The sequence below is a fragment of the Cryptomeria japonica genome, unplaced genomic scaffold (genome assembly GCF_030272615.1).
Source record: "Cryptomeria japonica unplaced genomic scaffold, Sugi_1.0 HiC_scaffold_114, whole genome shotgun sequence".
Classification (NCBI taxonomy): Eukaryota; Viridiplantae; Streptophyta; class Pinopsida; order Cupressales; family Cupressaceae; genus Cryptomeria; species Cryptomeria japonica.
In genome coordinates, this window is record NW_026728936.1 from 145,001 (window position 1) to 160,000 (window position 15,000).

General features: G+C 59.6%; 1 non-coding gene across 1 annotated transcript; it reads right to left on the bottom strand.

Annotated features, from left to right (window-relative positions):
* Positions 1–2,641: 2,641 nt before the first annotated feature.
* On the bottom strand, positions 2,642–2,760 carry LOC131865546 (5S ribosomal RNA). The gene has a single exon (XR_009364266.1). It is a non-coding gene; the product is annotated as a 5S ribosomal RNA (ribosomal RNA).
* Positions 2,761–15,000: the final 12,240 nt, after the last annotated feature.

Consider the following 15,000-nt stretch of genomic DNA (forward strand, 5'->3'; position numbering starts at 1 on the left):
AGTGTGCTCCAAGGTGCGGCGTGCACGTTGTCGGAGCCCGGTTTGCCCCGGGTGCGCACCTCGCCTGCACCTTGGCCGGGGTGGGCACCTTGGCTGGGTTTGCCCAGGGTGCGCTCCGAAGCGGGGTTACTGGAGCGCCCCCTCTTTTTTTGTCAGAGCGTTTGGTGGGGTTTCTCGCATTGGCTCTTCCCAGGCCCGGTTGTTGGGTGCGCTCCCACCCTGGCGCGCGCGAAGTTGGAAGTTGGGTTAATTGCCCGGGCGCGCACCTTCGCCAGGGTGGGCACCTTGGTGCGCACACCTTGGCTGGGCTGCGCACCAGGGCGGGCTCAAGATGGCACCAGCATTCCCTTTTTCTCACTATCTTTCAAAACGGAAATTTTAAAATCTCGTTTTTTTTTTGCCTTTTATGGAAATTAGTGAAGGCATCGCATCAAAGGTGCGCACCTCGCTGCCCACCTTGGTGTGCTCCGAGGTGCCCACCACGGTGCGCAACGCCGGTGCGAACCCGGGAGCGCCCCGATGTGTGCTCCAAGGTGCGGCGTGCACGAAGTCGGACCCCGGTTTGCCCCGGGTGCGCACCTCGCGTGCACCTTGGTGCGCACACCTTGGCTGGGTTGCGCGGCCTGGTGGGCACCATGGTGCGCACCAAGGAGCGCTCCGAAGTGTGCTCCAAGGTGCGGCGTGCACGAAGTCGGAGCCCGGTTTGCCCCGGGTACGCACCTCGCGTGCACCTTCGCCGGGGTGGGCACCTCGGCTGGGTTGCGCGCCCTGGTGCGCACCAAGGAGCGCTCCGAAGTGTGCTCCAAGGTGCGGCGTGCACGAAGTCGGAGCCCGGTTTGCCCCGGGTGCGCACCTTCGCCGCGGTGCGCACCATGGCGTGCACGAAGTCGGAGCCCGGTTTGCCCCGGGTGCGCACCTCGCGTGCACCTTCGGCGGGGTTGCGCGCCCTGGTGGGCACCATGGTGCGCACCAAGGAGCGCTCCGAAGTGTGCTCCAAGGTGCGGCGTGCACGAAGTCGGAGCCCGGTTTGCCCCGGGTGCGCACCTCGCGTGCACCTTCGGCGGGGTTGCGCGCCCTGGTGGGCACCATGGTGCGCACCAAGGAGCGCTCCGAAGTGTGCTCCAAGGTGCGGCGTGCACGAAGTCGGAGCCCGGTTTGCCCCGGGTGCGCACCTCGCGTGCACCTTCGCCGCGGTGGGCACCATGGCGTGCACGAAGTCGGAGCCCGGTTTGCCCCGGGTGCGCACCTCGCGTGCACCTTCGCCGGGGTGGGCACCTCGGCTGGGTTGCGCGCCCTGGTGCGCACCAAGGAGCGCTCCGAAGTGTGCTCCAAGGTGCGGCGTGCACGAAGTCGGAGCCCGGTTTGCCCCGGGTGCGCACCTCGCGTGCACCTTCGCCAGGGTGGGCACCTCGGTGCGCACACCTTCTCAATGTTTTCTTGCCTTTTCTGGAAATTGGTGAAGGCAGCGCATCAAAGGTGCGCACCTCGGTGTGCTCCGAGGTGCGAACCCGAGAGCGCTCCGAGGTGCCCACGAAGTCGAAAGTCGGGTTAATTGCATTGTTTTCCCCGGGTGCGCTCCGAGGTGCGCAACATCGGCGCGCACCAAGGAGGGCTCCGAAGTGTGCTCCAAGGTGCGCACGATGGCGTGCACCTCTGGTGCGCACGATTCGGAGCTCGGTTTGACCGGGGTGCGCACACCTTGGCTGGGTTGCGCACCTTTTGTGCGCTCCAAGGTGCGCACGAAGTCGGAGCTCGGTTTGCCCCGGGTGCGCACCTTCGCCAGGGTGCGCACCTTGATGCGCACGCCTTGGCTGGGCTGCGCACCTTGGTGGGCGCCATGGTGCGCACCTTTCGTGCGCTCCAAGGTGCGCACGAAGTCGGAGCTCGGTTTGCCCCGGGTGCGCACCTTGGTGGGCGCCATGGTGCACTCCGAGGTGCCCAAGATTGGTGCGCACCAAGGAGCGCTCCGAAGTGCGCTCCAAGGTGCGCGCGAAGTCGAAAGTTGGGTTAATTGTCCGGTTTGCCTCGGGTGCGCACTTTGCGTGCACCTTCGCCAGGGTGGGCGCCTTGGTGCGCACACCTTGGCTGGGCTGCGCACACCTTGGCACCCGCGTTTCCTTCATTTTAAATTTTTTTTTTTTACAATCTCTCAAGTGGGAAATTCTATAATCTCAACTTTTTTTGCCTTTTCAGGAAACTTTTGAATGGAGCGCATCATTGGTGCGCTCCGAAGTGTGCTCCAAAGCTCTCTCCAGCTGCGTGCACCTGCCCCGGCCGCGCACCCGGCCCCGCCCAGCTTCGCTCACCTGTCCCGGGCGTCTGGTGCGGAACCTTAGAGTAAGAAACATCACCGTGCACCTTGGCCAACGTGCGCGACTCGACCGAGCGCGCACTGGCCGAGGTGCACACCGATTTCACCTGGGTGCGCGCGCAGCACCTCGGGCGCACCGGGGTGCGCGCACAACGCCCGGGTTGCACCGTGGCCTGTGTGCTCGGGGCGCCTCGGGTGCGCGCTCGGTGTCGCCCCCGCGCGCGCGGTAGTGCGGGCAGCGCACCCCGGCCCGGCCCGGCCCCGACGAGAACGCAAACGGGCAAAAGGTTTATTCAAATAGCATTGCGACGCCCGGCGAAAAACTAAAAAAGGGTGCAACACCGGGACTTCCCGGGAGGTCACCCATCCCAGTACTACTCCGGCCCAAGCGCGCTTAACTGCGGAGTTCTGATGGGATCCGGTGCACTAACGCTGGTATGATCGCACCCGTTATGAGCTTGTCGCAGTGTGTACTTAGCAAACCGCGACCCACGTGCGAATCCACCCCGGCCACCCACCCCCGTCGAGGTGCACACCCTCCCTCGCGAAGTGCGCCCCGTTCGCCAAGTGTGAGCCCTGCCCGGGTGCGCGCACCTTGCTAGGGCGTCGGGTGTGCACCCGGCCCGGCCTACGTGCGTGCACCTGGAGGGGGCGTCGTGTGCGTGCAGTGTCCCGTCTGCAACGCGGTGCCCACACACCACCTCGGGCGCAACGACCTGCGCTCACATGTGGGCCGAGTGCACCTTGGTGCATGTTCGGGGCGCCTCGGGTGCACGCTCGATCTTGCCCCGGTGCACCAAGGCGCTCGGTTTGCCCCGGGTGCGCACTTGGTGCAAGGTGGGCACCCAAAATAGGGATCAAGCACCAAAACACAAGTTTCGGGATGCAAAATGGGACCCAAGGACCACAAATGCGTTCCAAGACCCATGATGGGTCCACGAGAACAAAAATGTGTTCCGAGACTTAATAAACAAATATTGGGTTTTAGGAGAAGAAACATGCTCTGATGCCCAAAACGAGAATCGACCCCGAAAAGGCCACAGGCCAAAAGTGGGATGCGAGACAAAAAAAAATGGGACCCGAGGACCAAAATTGGGTTCCCAGGTCGAAGACAGGGCAACCGGACAAGAAACGACCTCTAAGGCTCGAAATGAGTCCCGACGACTAAAACTTGACAAGAAGCACCCATCAGGCACCCAACTCGACACCCATGGGATGCCGACCCACCCGGGCTTCCACCTAGCACACCTTGGCACCCACCCACCCTCGCACCCAACCTCGCACCCAACTTAGCACCTTTGAACCCACATTGGCACTCACCCTGACCCTGGCACCTTGGAACCCACATTGGCACTCACCTTGACCCTGGCACCCACCTTTGCACTCACCTTGGGACCCACCCTGGCTCCCACCTCGGCACCCACCCAGACACCCACCTTGGTTCCTTGGCACCCACCTTGGATCCTTGGCACCCACCCCGACACCCACCTTGGCACGCAACTTGGCTACTTGCCACCCACCTTGGCTCCTTGACGCCCACCCCGACAACCACCCCGTGACCTACCCTGGCTAGGGTTGGTGCACACCCACCCTGGTGCCCACCTTGGCACCCACCCTATGACCCACCTTGGCACGCACCTTAGTACCCACCCCGTTACCCACCCTAGGACCCACCCCGTGACCCACCTTGGCCAGGGTGGGTGCACCCACCCTGGTGCCCACCTTGGCACCCACCCATCCTAGCACCCAGCCTGTGACCGGGCTTGGAACCCAACCTTGCACCCGCACCCGTCTTGGCCAGTGTGGGTGCGCACCCATCCTGGCACCCACGTTGTGACACACCCTTTAACCCACGCACCCTAGCACCCACGTTGGCACCCACCTTGGAACCCAACCTAGCAACTTGGCACCCACCCCGTGACCCACCTTGGCATCCACCATAGCAGTCGCCGACTTGGCACCCACCTCGGCACCCACCTTGACACTTGTGGACCCACCTTGCCACTCACCCTAGCATCGACCCATCCTAGCACCCACCCTGGCACCTTTGCACCCTAGCACTCACCCATCCTAGCACCTAACCTGTGACCCACCTTGACACTCACCCTCGCACCCACCTTGGAACCCAACCTAGCACCCACCCACCCTGACACCAACCCTAGCACCTACCCACCCTTGCACCCACCCTGTGACCCATCTTGGCACCCACCCATCCTACCACTCAACCTATCACCCACCTTCTCACCCACCTTGGCATCCACCTTAGCACCCACCCACACTGGCACCTTGGCACCCACCTCGGGCAAGGTGGGTGCACACCCACCCTGGCACCCAATTTAGAACCCACCGAGCATGTTACCCACCTTGGCACCCACATTGCAGCCCACCCTAGTACCCACCCTATGACCCACATTGGCATCCACACCCTAGCACCCAGGCACCTCGACACCCGCCTTGACACCCACCCTAGCACTGAACCTGTGACCCACCTTGGAACTCACCCTAGAACCCACCCACCCTGTGAACCACCTTGGCATCCACCTTAGCACCCACCCACCTTGGCACCCACTCTAGCACTCACCCATCCTAACACCCAACTTGTTACCCACCTTGGCACCCGCCCTCGCGTCCACCTTGAAACCCACCCTAGCACCCACCCACGCAGGAGCCCACCTTGGCACCCAACCTAACACCCACGCATCCTGGCACCCAACTTGTGACCCACCTTGGAACCCACCCTAGTACCCACCTTTGAACCCACTATATCACCAACCCACCTTGGCACCCACCCTATGACCCTCTTTGGAATCCACCCTAGCACGCACCCACCCTGGCACCCACCATGGAGCGCACCCTAGCACCCACCCACCTCGGCACGCACCTCAACACCCACCTTGGTGTGCGCACTGCGCCAACCTCTCAAAGACCCTATGTGGTGCGCTCCAAAGTGTACACCTTTGGTGCGCTCCAAGGTGCGCACCTTTGGTGCACACCGAGGTGCACACCAAAGTGTGCACCGAGGTGAGCACCAAAGTGCACTCCAGGGTGCACACCAAGGCGTGCACCTTTGGTGCGGTCAATGCAAACGAATTCGGAAGTTGGGGTCGATGTCCTAATCGCTGCTGCAGACTACACGTATGAGAATCGGACAAATAGCTTTATATAGGGGAGGTGTTGCGTTTGATGGGTCGACTCCCCTGGTTGTGTGCACTGCACCAACTTCAAAGACCCTGTCTTGTTTAAGAAGTCAAAAGTTGGGGTGGATGTCCTAATCATTGCTGCAGTCTACGCATGTATGAGAATCAGACAAATAGCTTATATAGGGGAGGTGTTGCATTCGGTGGGTTGACTCCCCTGGTTGTGCGCACTGCGCCAACCTCAAAGACCCCGCATAGCAGAAGAAGTCGGAAGTCGGATTTTGGTGAGCACCAAGGCGTGCACCTTTGGTGCGGTCAACGCAGACGAATTCAGAAGTTGGGGTGGATGTCCTAATCGTTGTTGCAGGCTACACATGTATGAGAATCAGACAAATAGCTTATATAGGGGAGGTGTTGGGTTTGATGGGTCAACTCCCTTGGTTGTGCGCATTACGCCAACCTCAAAGACCTTGTTTTCGTTAAGAAGTCAAAAGTTGGGGTCAATGTCCTAATGGCTCCTGCAGGCTACACATGTATGAGAATCGGACAAATAGCTTATATAGGGGAGGTGTTGGGTTTGATGGGTCGACTCCCCTGGTTGTGCGCATTACGTCAACCTCAAAGACCTTGTTTTCGTTAAGAAGTCAAAAGTTGGGGTCGATGTCCTAATTGCTCCTGTAGACTACACATGTATGAGAATCAGACAAATAGCTTATATAGGGGAGGTGTTGGGTTTGATGGGTTGACTCCCCTAGTTGTTCGCATTACACCAACCTCAAAGACCTTGTTTTCGTTTAGAAGCCGAAAGTTGGGGTCGATGTCCTAATTGCTCCTGCAGGCTACGCATGTATGAGAATCAGACAAATAGCTTATATAGGGGAGGTGTTGGGTTTGATGGGTCGACTCCCCTGGTTGTGCGCATTGCGCCAACCTCAAAGACCCTGCATTGCGGATGAAGTCGAAAGTCAGAGTTTGGTGTGCTACAAGGTGTGGTCGAAGGTGCTCACCTAGGTGTGCACCTTTGGAGCACAGGAAAAGTGCCCTCCAAAAGTGCGCACCTTTGGAGTGCACAAAAGTGCCCTCCAAAAGTGCGCACCTTTGGAGCGCAGAAAAGTGCCCTCCAAAAAGTGCCCTCCAAAAGTGCGCACCTTTGGAGCGCAGAAAAGTGCCCTCCAAAAAGTGCCCTCCAAAAGTGCGCACCTTTGGAGCGCAGAAAAGTGCCCTCCAAAAAGTGCCCTCCAAAAGTGCGCACCTTTGGAGCGCAGAAAAGTGCCCTCCAAAAAGTGCCCTCCAAAAGTGCGCACCTTTGGAGCGCAGAAAAGTGCCCTCCAAAAAGTGCCCTCCAAAAGTGCGCACCTTTGGAGCGCAGAAAAGTGCCCTCCAAAAAGTGCCCTCCAAAAGTGCGCACCTTTGGAGCGCAGAAAAGTGCCCTCCAAAAAGTGCCCTCCAAAAGTGCGCACCTTTGGAGCGCAGAAAAGTGCCCTCCAAAAAGTGCCCTCCAAAAGTGCGCACCTTTGGAGCGCAGAAAAGTGCCCTCCAAAAAGTGCCCTCCAAAAGTGCGCACCTTTGGAGCGCAGAAAAGTGCCCTCCAAAAAGTGCCCTCCAAAAGTGCGCACCTTTGGAGCGCAGAAAAGTGCCCTCCAAAAGTGCGCACCTTTGGAGCGCACAAAAGTGCCCTCCAAAAGTGCGCACTTTTGGTGCGCACCAAGGCGCTGGTTCGGTCGTTGCAGGCGAGTTCGGAAGTTGGGGTCGATGTCCTGAGCGGAGGTGCAAACTACACAGGTGTCGGAATCGGACAAATAGCTTATATAGGGGAGGTGTATGCTTCGATGGGTCGACTCCCCAGGTTGAGCGCACCGCGCCAACCTCAAAGACCCTACGGTATGGATGAAGTCGGAAGTTGGGTCCGATGACCGATTCGATTAGTAGGTATGCTCATGAGGTCGGAATTTGGGTCCGATGACCTGCCATGTGCAGGAAGGCGAATGTTGACACTGTGCGTTGCAAGGTGCACACCAAGGCGCTGGTGCGGTCTTTTTAGTCGAGTTCGGAAGTTGGGGTCGATGTCCTGATCGGAGGTGCAAGCTACACAGGTGTGGGAATCGGACAAATAGCTTATATAGGGGAGGTGTATGCTTCGTTGGGTCGACTCCCCGGGTTGAGCGCACCGCGCCAACCTCAAAGACCCTACGGTATGGATGAAGTCGGAAGTTGGGTCCGATGACCGATTCGATATGTAGGCATACTCGCGAGGTCGGAATTTGGGTCCGATGACCTGCCACGTGCAGGAAGGCGAATGTTGGCACTGTGCGTTGCAAGGTGCGCACCAAGGCGCTGGTTCGGTCGTTGGAGGCGAGTTCGGAAGTTGGGGTCGATGTCTTGATCGGAGGTGCAAACTACACAGGTGTGGGAATCGGACAAATAGCTTATATAGGGGAGGTGTATGCTTCGTTGGGTCGACTCCCCGGGTTGAGCGCACCGCGCCAACCTCAAAGACCCTACGGTATGGATGAAGTCGGAAGTTGGGTCCGATGACCGATTCGATATGTAGGCATACTCGCGAGGTCGGAATTTGGGTCCGATGACCTGCCATGTGCAGGAAGGCGAATGTTGGGACTGTGCGTCGCAAGGTGCGCACCAAGGCGCTGGTGCCGTCGTTGCAGTCGAGTTCGGAAGTTGGGGTCGATGTCCTGGTCAGAGGTGCAAACTACACAGGTGTGGGAATCGGACAAATAGCTTATATAGGGGAGGTGTATGCTTCGATGGGTCGACTCCCTGGGTTGAGCGCACCGCGCCAACCTCAAAGACCCTACAGTATGGATGAAGTCGGAAGTTGGGTCCGATGACCGATTCGATACGTAGGCATATTGGCGAGGTCTGAATTTGTGTCCGATGACCTGCCATGCGCAGGAAGGCGGAATTTGGGTCCGATGACCGAGTTGATGGCGTGCCATGCGCAGAAAGGCGGAATTTGGGTCCGATGACCGAGTTGATGTTGATGGCCCGCCATGCACAGGAAGGCGGAATTTGGGTCCGATGACCGATTTGAAGGCGTGCCATACGCAAAAAGGCGGAGTTTGGGTCCGATGACCGAGTTGATATTGATGGCCCGCCATGCGCAGGAAGGCGGAATTTGGGTCCGATGACCTGACATACGCATGGAGTCCGACTCGGGGGCCGATGTTCGATTCGATGACTTGCATTGTGGGTAAAGTCGGAAGTTGTGGTCTTTGACCCGATTCGATGACCAGACTTCGGCTGCTTGAGAATCGGACAAATAACTTATATAGGGGAGGTAGTGTTCTCGAGCATCCTCCCCCCGTGCCCGTTTATGTCGATTGATGCTGGTGCTCGACTGGTTGGAGCGCTCGGATGCAAAAATCTTGCACCAGGATTTATCGATTGTGATGGACACGGCAAGTCTCCTGATTGCTATGCAGGAGCTCATCGTGAATCTCTATGCGGCCTTGGTATGGACTCGACCTGCGGAATGGTTCGGCAATGGTAGTCGCTCCAACACGTCCTTGCAATGGCCACAGAGGTGATTCGACTAGAGCTCCAGTCTAGCTTTTGGGTTGCTTGGCGGACTGGTATAGCCGCGATCGAGTTCCGGCCATGAACGTTTTAGATAGCTCTTGGGCTTTCTGGGACGGAAGTCGGAAGTTTGGGCTGTTGTCCGATTTGATGACCATTCTTCGGATGTGTGAGAATCGGACAAATAACTTATATAGGGGACTGTGTTGTCTCACGCAGCCCCCTCCGTGCCCCTCTATCTCGACCGATGTTGGTGCTTGAAAGGGTTGGGATCGCTCGGATTTATAAACGTGCACCACCATTTGTCGAGTGTGAGGGACGCGGCAGGTCTCCTAAATGCTATGCGGGCGCTCTCTGAGAATCTCTATCCGGCCTCGACACAGACTAGTCTTGCTGAATGGTTTGGCACTGGTAGTCGATCCAACACGTCGTTGTTGTGGCCGCCTAGGCGATTCGATTCGAGCCCCCGTCTAGCTTTTGGGTTGCTTGGCGGATTTTGCCCTATCCGCAAGTGAGCTCGGTCCCTAAACGTTCGAGAAACCCGATTGCTATGCGCCGACTCTCTTTCTTGCGAGCCTCCATCTAGCTTTTGGGTCTCTACGGAACGGAAGTCGGAATCTGGGACCGTTGTTTGATTCGACGAGGCAGACTACGGTTGTGCGAGAATCGGACAAATAACTTATATAGGGGAGGTGTTGACTGGAGCATTCTCCCCCGTGCCCCTCTAACTCGACCAATGCTGGCGCTCGAACGGTGGTAGCGCTCGGATTTTCATTGAGCGCCAGCATTGGTCGATTTAGAGGGGCATGCGAGATTCCCGAATGCTATGCGAGGGCTCTAACGGAAATGTCTATTGGTTTCGGTATGGATGCAATTGCGAGTGGTTCGGCAAAGGTAGTCGTTCCGATGCGTCCATGTCGTGGCCAAATCGATAATTCGATTTGAGCCCTCGTATAGCATTTGGGTCTCTCGATGTGATTCCGCATTCCAGTCCCTTTGGGCACTGCTTGAGCCGCATCCCAGGGGGTTCCCTTCCCAATAATCTGCCTCGCAACCCGATTGCTATGCGGTGAGGCTCCTCGGCCGCCTCGGAACTATCTGTGTATCAGACGCATCGCGGGATAAGGGGTTGGCAACGGTAGTCGCCCCAAGCGCGTCCGATGCTTGGACCATTCCGAGGCGGCCCTGAAGCCTCTTCCGTCTAGCCGTTGGGTCCTTCTCGCCGCATCCCTCGCCTCGCACCCCGATTGCTATGCGGTGAGGCTCCTCGGCCGCCTCGGAACTATCTGTGTATCGGACGCGTCGCGGGATAAGGGGTTGTCACTGGTAGTCGCCCCAAGCGCGTCCGATGCTTGGACCATTCCGAGGCGGCCCTGAAGCCTCTTCCGTCTAGCCGTTGGGTCCTTCTCGCCGCATCCCTCGCCTCGCACCCCGATTGCTATGCGGTGAGGCTCCTCGGCCGCCTCGGAACTATCTGTGTATCGGACGCGTCGCGGGATAAGGGGTTGTCATTGGTAGTCGCCCCAAGCGCGTCCGATGCTTGGACCATTCCGAGGCGGCCCTGAAGCCTCTTCCGTCTAGCCGTTGGGTCCTTCTCGCCGCATCCCTCGCCTCGCACCCCGATTGCTATGCGGTGAGGCTCCTCGGCCGCCTCGGAACTATCTGTGTATCGGACGCGTCGCGGGATAAGGGGTTGTCACTGGTAGTCGCCCCAAGCGCGTCCGATGCTTGGACCATTCCGAGGCGGCCCTGAAGCCTCTTCCGTCTAGCCGTTGGGTCCTTCTCGCCGCATCCCTCGCCTCGCACCCCGATTGCTATGCGGTGAGGCTCCTCGGCCGCCTCGGAACTATCTGTGTATCGGACGCGTCGCGGGATAAGGGGTTGTCACTGGTAGTCGCCCCAAGCGCGTTTGATGCTTGGACCATTCCGAGGCGGCCCTGAAGCCTCTTCCGTCTAGCCGTTGGGTCCTTCTCGCCGCATCCCTCGCCTCGCACCCCGATTGCTATGCGGTGAGGCTCCTCGGCCGCCTTGGAACTATCTGTGTATCGGACGCGTCGCGGGATAAGGGGTTGTCACTGGTAGTCGCCCCAAGCGCGTCCGATGCTTGGACCATTCCGAGGCGGACCCGAAGCCTCTTCCGTCTAGCCGTTGGGTCCTTCTCGCCGCATCCTTCGCCTCGCACCCCGATTGCTATGCGGTGAGGCTCCTCGGCCGCCTCGGAACTATCTGTGTATCGGACGCGTCGCGGGATAAGGGGTTGTCACTGGTAGTCGCCCCAAGCGCGTCCGATGCTTGGACCATTCCGAGGCGGACCCGAAGCCTCTTCCGTCTAGCCGTTGGGTCCTTCTCGCCGCATCCCTCGCCTCGCACCCCGATTGCTATGCGGTGAGGCTCCTCGGCCGCCTTGGAACTATCTGTGTATCGGACGCGTCGCGGGATAAGGGGTTGTCACTGGTAGTCGCCCCAAGCGCGTCCGATGCTTGGACCATTCCGAGGCGGACCCGAAGCCTCTTCCGTCTAGCCGTTGGGTCCTTCTCGCCGCATCCCTCGCCTCGCACCCCGATTGCTATGCGGTGAGGCTCCTCGGCCGCCTTGGAACTATCTGTGTATCGGACGCGTCGCGGGATAAGGGGTTGTCACTGGTAGTCGCCCCAAGCGCGTCCGATGCTTGGACCATTCCGAGGCGGACCCGAAGCCTCTTCCGTCTAGCCGTTGGGTCCTTCTCGCCGCATCCCTCGCCTCGCACCCCGATTGCTATGCGGTGAGGCTCCTCGGCCGCCTTGGAACTATCTGTGTATCGGACGCGTCGCGGGATAAGGGGTTGTCACTGGTAGTCGCCCCAAGCGCGTCCGATGCTTGGACCATTCCGAGGCGGCCCCGAAGCCTCTTCCGTGTAGCCGTTGGGTCCTTCTCGCCGCATCCCTCGCCTCGCACCCCGATTGCTATGCGGTGAGGCTCCTCGGCCGCCTTGGAACTATCTGTGTATCGGACGCGTCGCGGGATAAGGGGTTGTCACTGGTAGTCGCCCCAAGCGCGTCCGATGCTTGGACCATTCCGAGGCGGCCCCGAAGCCTCTTCCGTGTAGCCGTTGGGTCCTTCTCGCCGCATCCCTCGCCTCGCACCCCGATTGCTATGCGGTGAGGCTCCTCGGCCGCCTTGGAACTATCTGTGTATCGGACGCGTCGCGGGATAAGGGGTTGTCACTGGTAGTCGCCCCAAGCGCGTCCGATGCTTGGACCATTCCGAGGCGGACCTGAAGCCTCTTCCCTCTAGCCGTTGGGGCGTTCTCGCCGCATCCCTCGCCTCGCACCCTGATTGCTATGCTGTGAGGCTCCTCGGCCGCCTTGGAACTATCTGTGTATCGGACGCATCGCGGGATAAGGGGTTGGCAGTGGTAGTCGCCCCAAGCGCATCCGATGCTTGGACCATTCCGAGGCGGCCCTGCAGCCTCTTCCGTCTAGCCGTTGGGGCCATCTCGCCGCATCCCCCACCTCGCACCACGATTGCTATGCGGTGAGGCTCCTTGGCCGCCTCGGAACTATCTGTGTATCGGACGCATCGCGGGATAAGGGGTTGTCACTGGTAGTCGCCCCAAGCGCGTCCGATGCTTGGACTATTCCGAGGCGGCCCTGCAGCCTCTTCCGTCTAGCCGTTGGGGCCATCTCGCTGCATCCCCCACCTCCTCGGCCGCCTCGGAACTATCTGTGTATCGGACGCATCGCGGGATAAGGGGTTGGCAGTGGTAGTCGCCCCAAGCGCGTCCGATGCTTGGACTATTCCGAGGCAGCCCTGCAGCCTCTTCCGTCTAGCCTTTGGGGCCATCTCGCCGCATCCCTCGCCTCGCACCCCGATTGCTATGCGGTGAGGCTCCTCGGCCGCCTGGGAACTATCTTCGTATCGGACGCATCGCGGGATAAGGGGTTGTCACTGGTAGTCGCCCCAAGCGCGTCCGATGCTTGGACTATTCCGAGGCGGCCCTGTGGCCTCTTCCGTCTAGCCGTTGGGGCCATCTCGCCGCATCCCCCACCTCGCACCCCGATTGCTATGCGGTGAGGCTCTTCGGCCGCCTTGGAACTATCTTCGTATCGGACGCATCGCGGGATAAGGGGTTGTCACTGGTAGTGGCCCCAAGCGCGTCCGATGCTTGGACTATTCCGAGGCGGCCCTGCAGCCTCTTCCGTCTAGCCGTTGGGGCCATCTCGCCGCATCCCCCACCTCGCACCCCGATTGCTATGCGGTGAGGCTCCTCGGCCGCCTTGGAACTATCTTCGTATCGGACGCATCGCGGGATAAGGGGTTGTCACTGGTAGTCGCCCCAAGCGCGTCCGATGCTTGGACTATTCCGACGCGGCCCTGTGGCCTCTTCCGTCTAGCCGTTGGGGCCATCTCGCCGCATCCCCCACCTCGCACCCCGATTGCTATGCGGTGAGGCTCCTCGGCCGCCTTGGAACCATCTTCGTATCGGACGCATCGCGGGATAGGGGGCTGTCACTGGTAGTCGCCCCAAGCGTGTCCGATGCTTGGACCATTCCTAGGCGGCCCTGAAGCCTCTTCCGTCTAGCCGTTGGGGCCTTCCCGCCCCATCCCTCGCCTCGCACCCCCGATTGCTATGCGGTGAGGCTCCTCGGCCGCCTTGGAACCATCTGTGTATCGGACGCATCGCGGGATAAGGGGTTGGCACTGGCAGTCGCCCCAAGCGCGTCCGATGCTTGGACCATTCCGAGGTGGCCCTGAAGCCTCTTCCGTCTAGCCGTTGGGGCCTTCCCGCCCCATCCCTCGCCTCGCACCCCGATTGATATGCGGTGAGGCTCCTCGGCCGCCTTGGAACTATCTGTGTATCGGACGCATCGCGGGATAAGGGGTTGGCACTGGTAGTCGTCCCAATCGCATCCGATGCTTGGACCATTCCGAGGCGGCCCTGCAGCCTCTTCCGTTTAGCCGTCGGGGCCTTCCCGCCGCATCCCTCGCCTCGCATCCCGATTCCTATGCGGTGAGTCTTCTCGGCCGCCGCGGAACTATACCTGTTATTGCTACTGCATCCTTCGGCTGGTAACCTCCTCTGCCGCCTTGGAACGTTCTCTTTGTCGGACGCGTCGCGGGATAAGGGGTTGGCACTGGTAGTCGCCCCAAGCGCGCCCGATGCATAGACCGCTCCGAGTCGACCTTGCTTTCAGCCTCTCACATGCATAGACCTCTCTGAGTCGACCCTGCAGCCTCTCACGTTTAGCCTTTGGAATCTCGCCTCACAACATGATTGCTATCCTTGATGCATCCCTTGCCTCGAGCCCTGATTGCTTTCTTGGCTGCATCCCTCCTCTCCTCACAGCCCGGTTGTCATCACTGCTTCATCCGTCGCTTCATGCATTCTGGCTGCTGGGCCCTTCCCACCGCACACCTCGATTGCTATCTCTTCTGCATCACACACCCCGATTGCTATCTCTGCTACATCCCTCGGCTCTCACTTCTGCATCCTTCGCCTCACACCTCGATTGCTATCAATGCTGCATCCGTAACCTCACACCCCGATTGCTATGCGGGGAGGCTCCTTGGCCGCCTTGGAAATTTCTGTGTGTCGGACGCACCGCGGGATAAGGGGTTGGCACTGGTAGTCGCCCCAAGTGCGCCCGATTCTTAGACCGCTTCGAGGTGACCTCGTAGCCTCTTTCGTCCAGGCTTCCTGCCTTCAACGCCCTTTTTACACCTCGATTGCTATGCGCGGGCTCGTTGGCGTCTATCACCTCTCTGCGAAGAGTGGCACGATGATTGTTGGGGTAAATCGTAGCAGTCCGATCTCTGGCCTTGGGCCATTGTGAGGGCTGATCGATTTCCTGTGCGCATCTCGTGTTCGCCCAGTAACAGACTCGACGACTTGTAATCGGTCTTGTTCCCGATTGTTCCTGGAGGTAGTCTTCGGAACTCTTGGATTTGACCTGTCACTCGAACTGTCCTCTTCCGAGGATGCTTGTGTGTGTGTGCTTGTGCCATTTCCTTGGCGGTATTAACGAGATATTAAAGAGC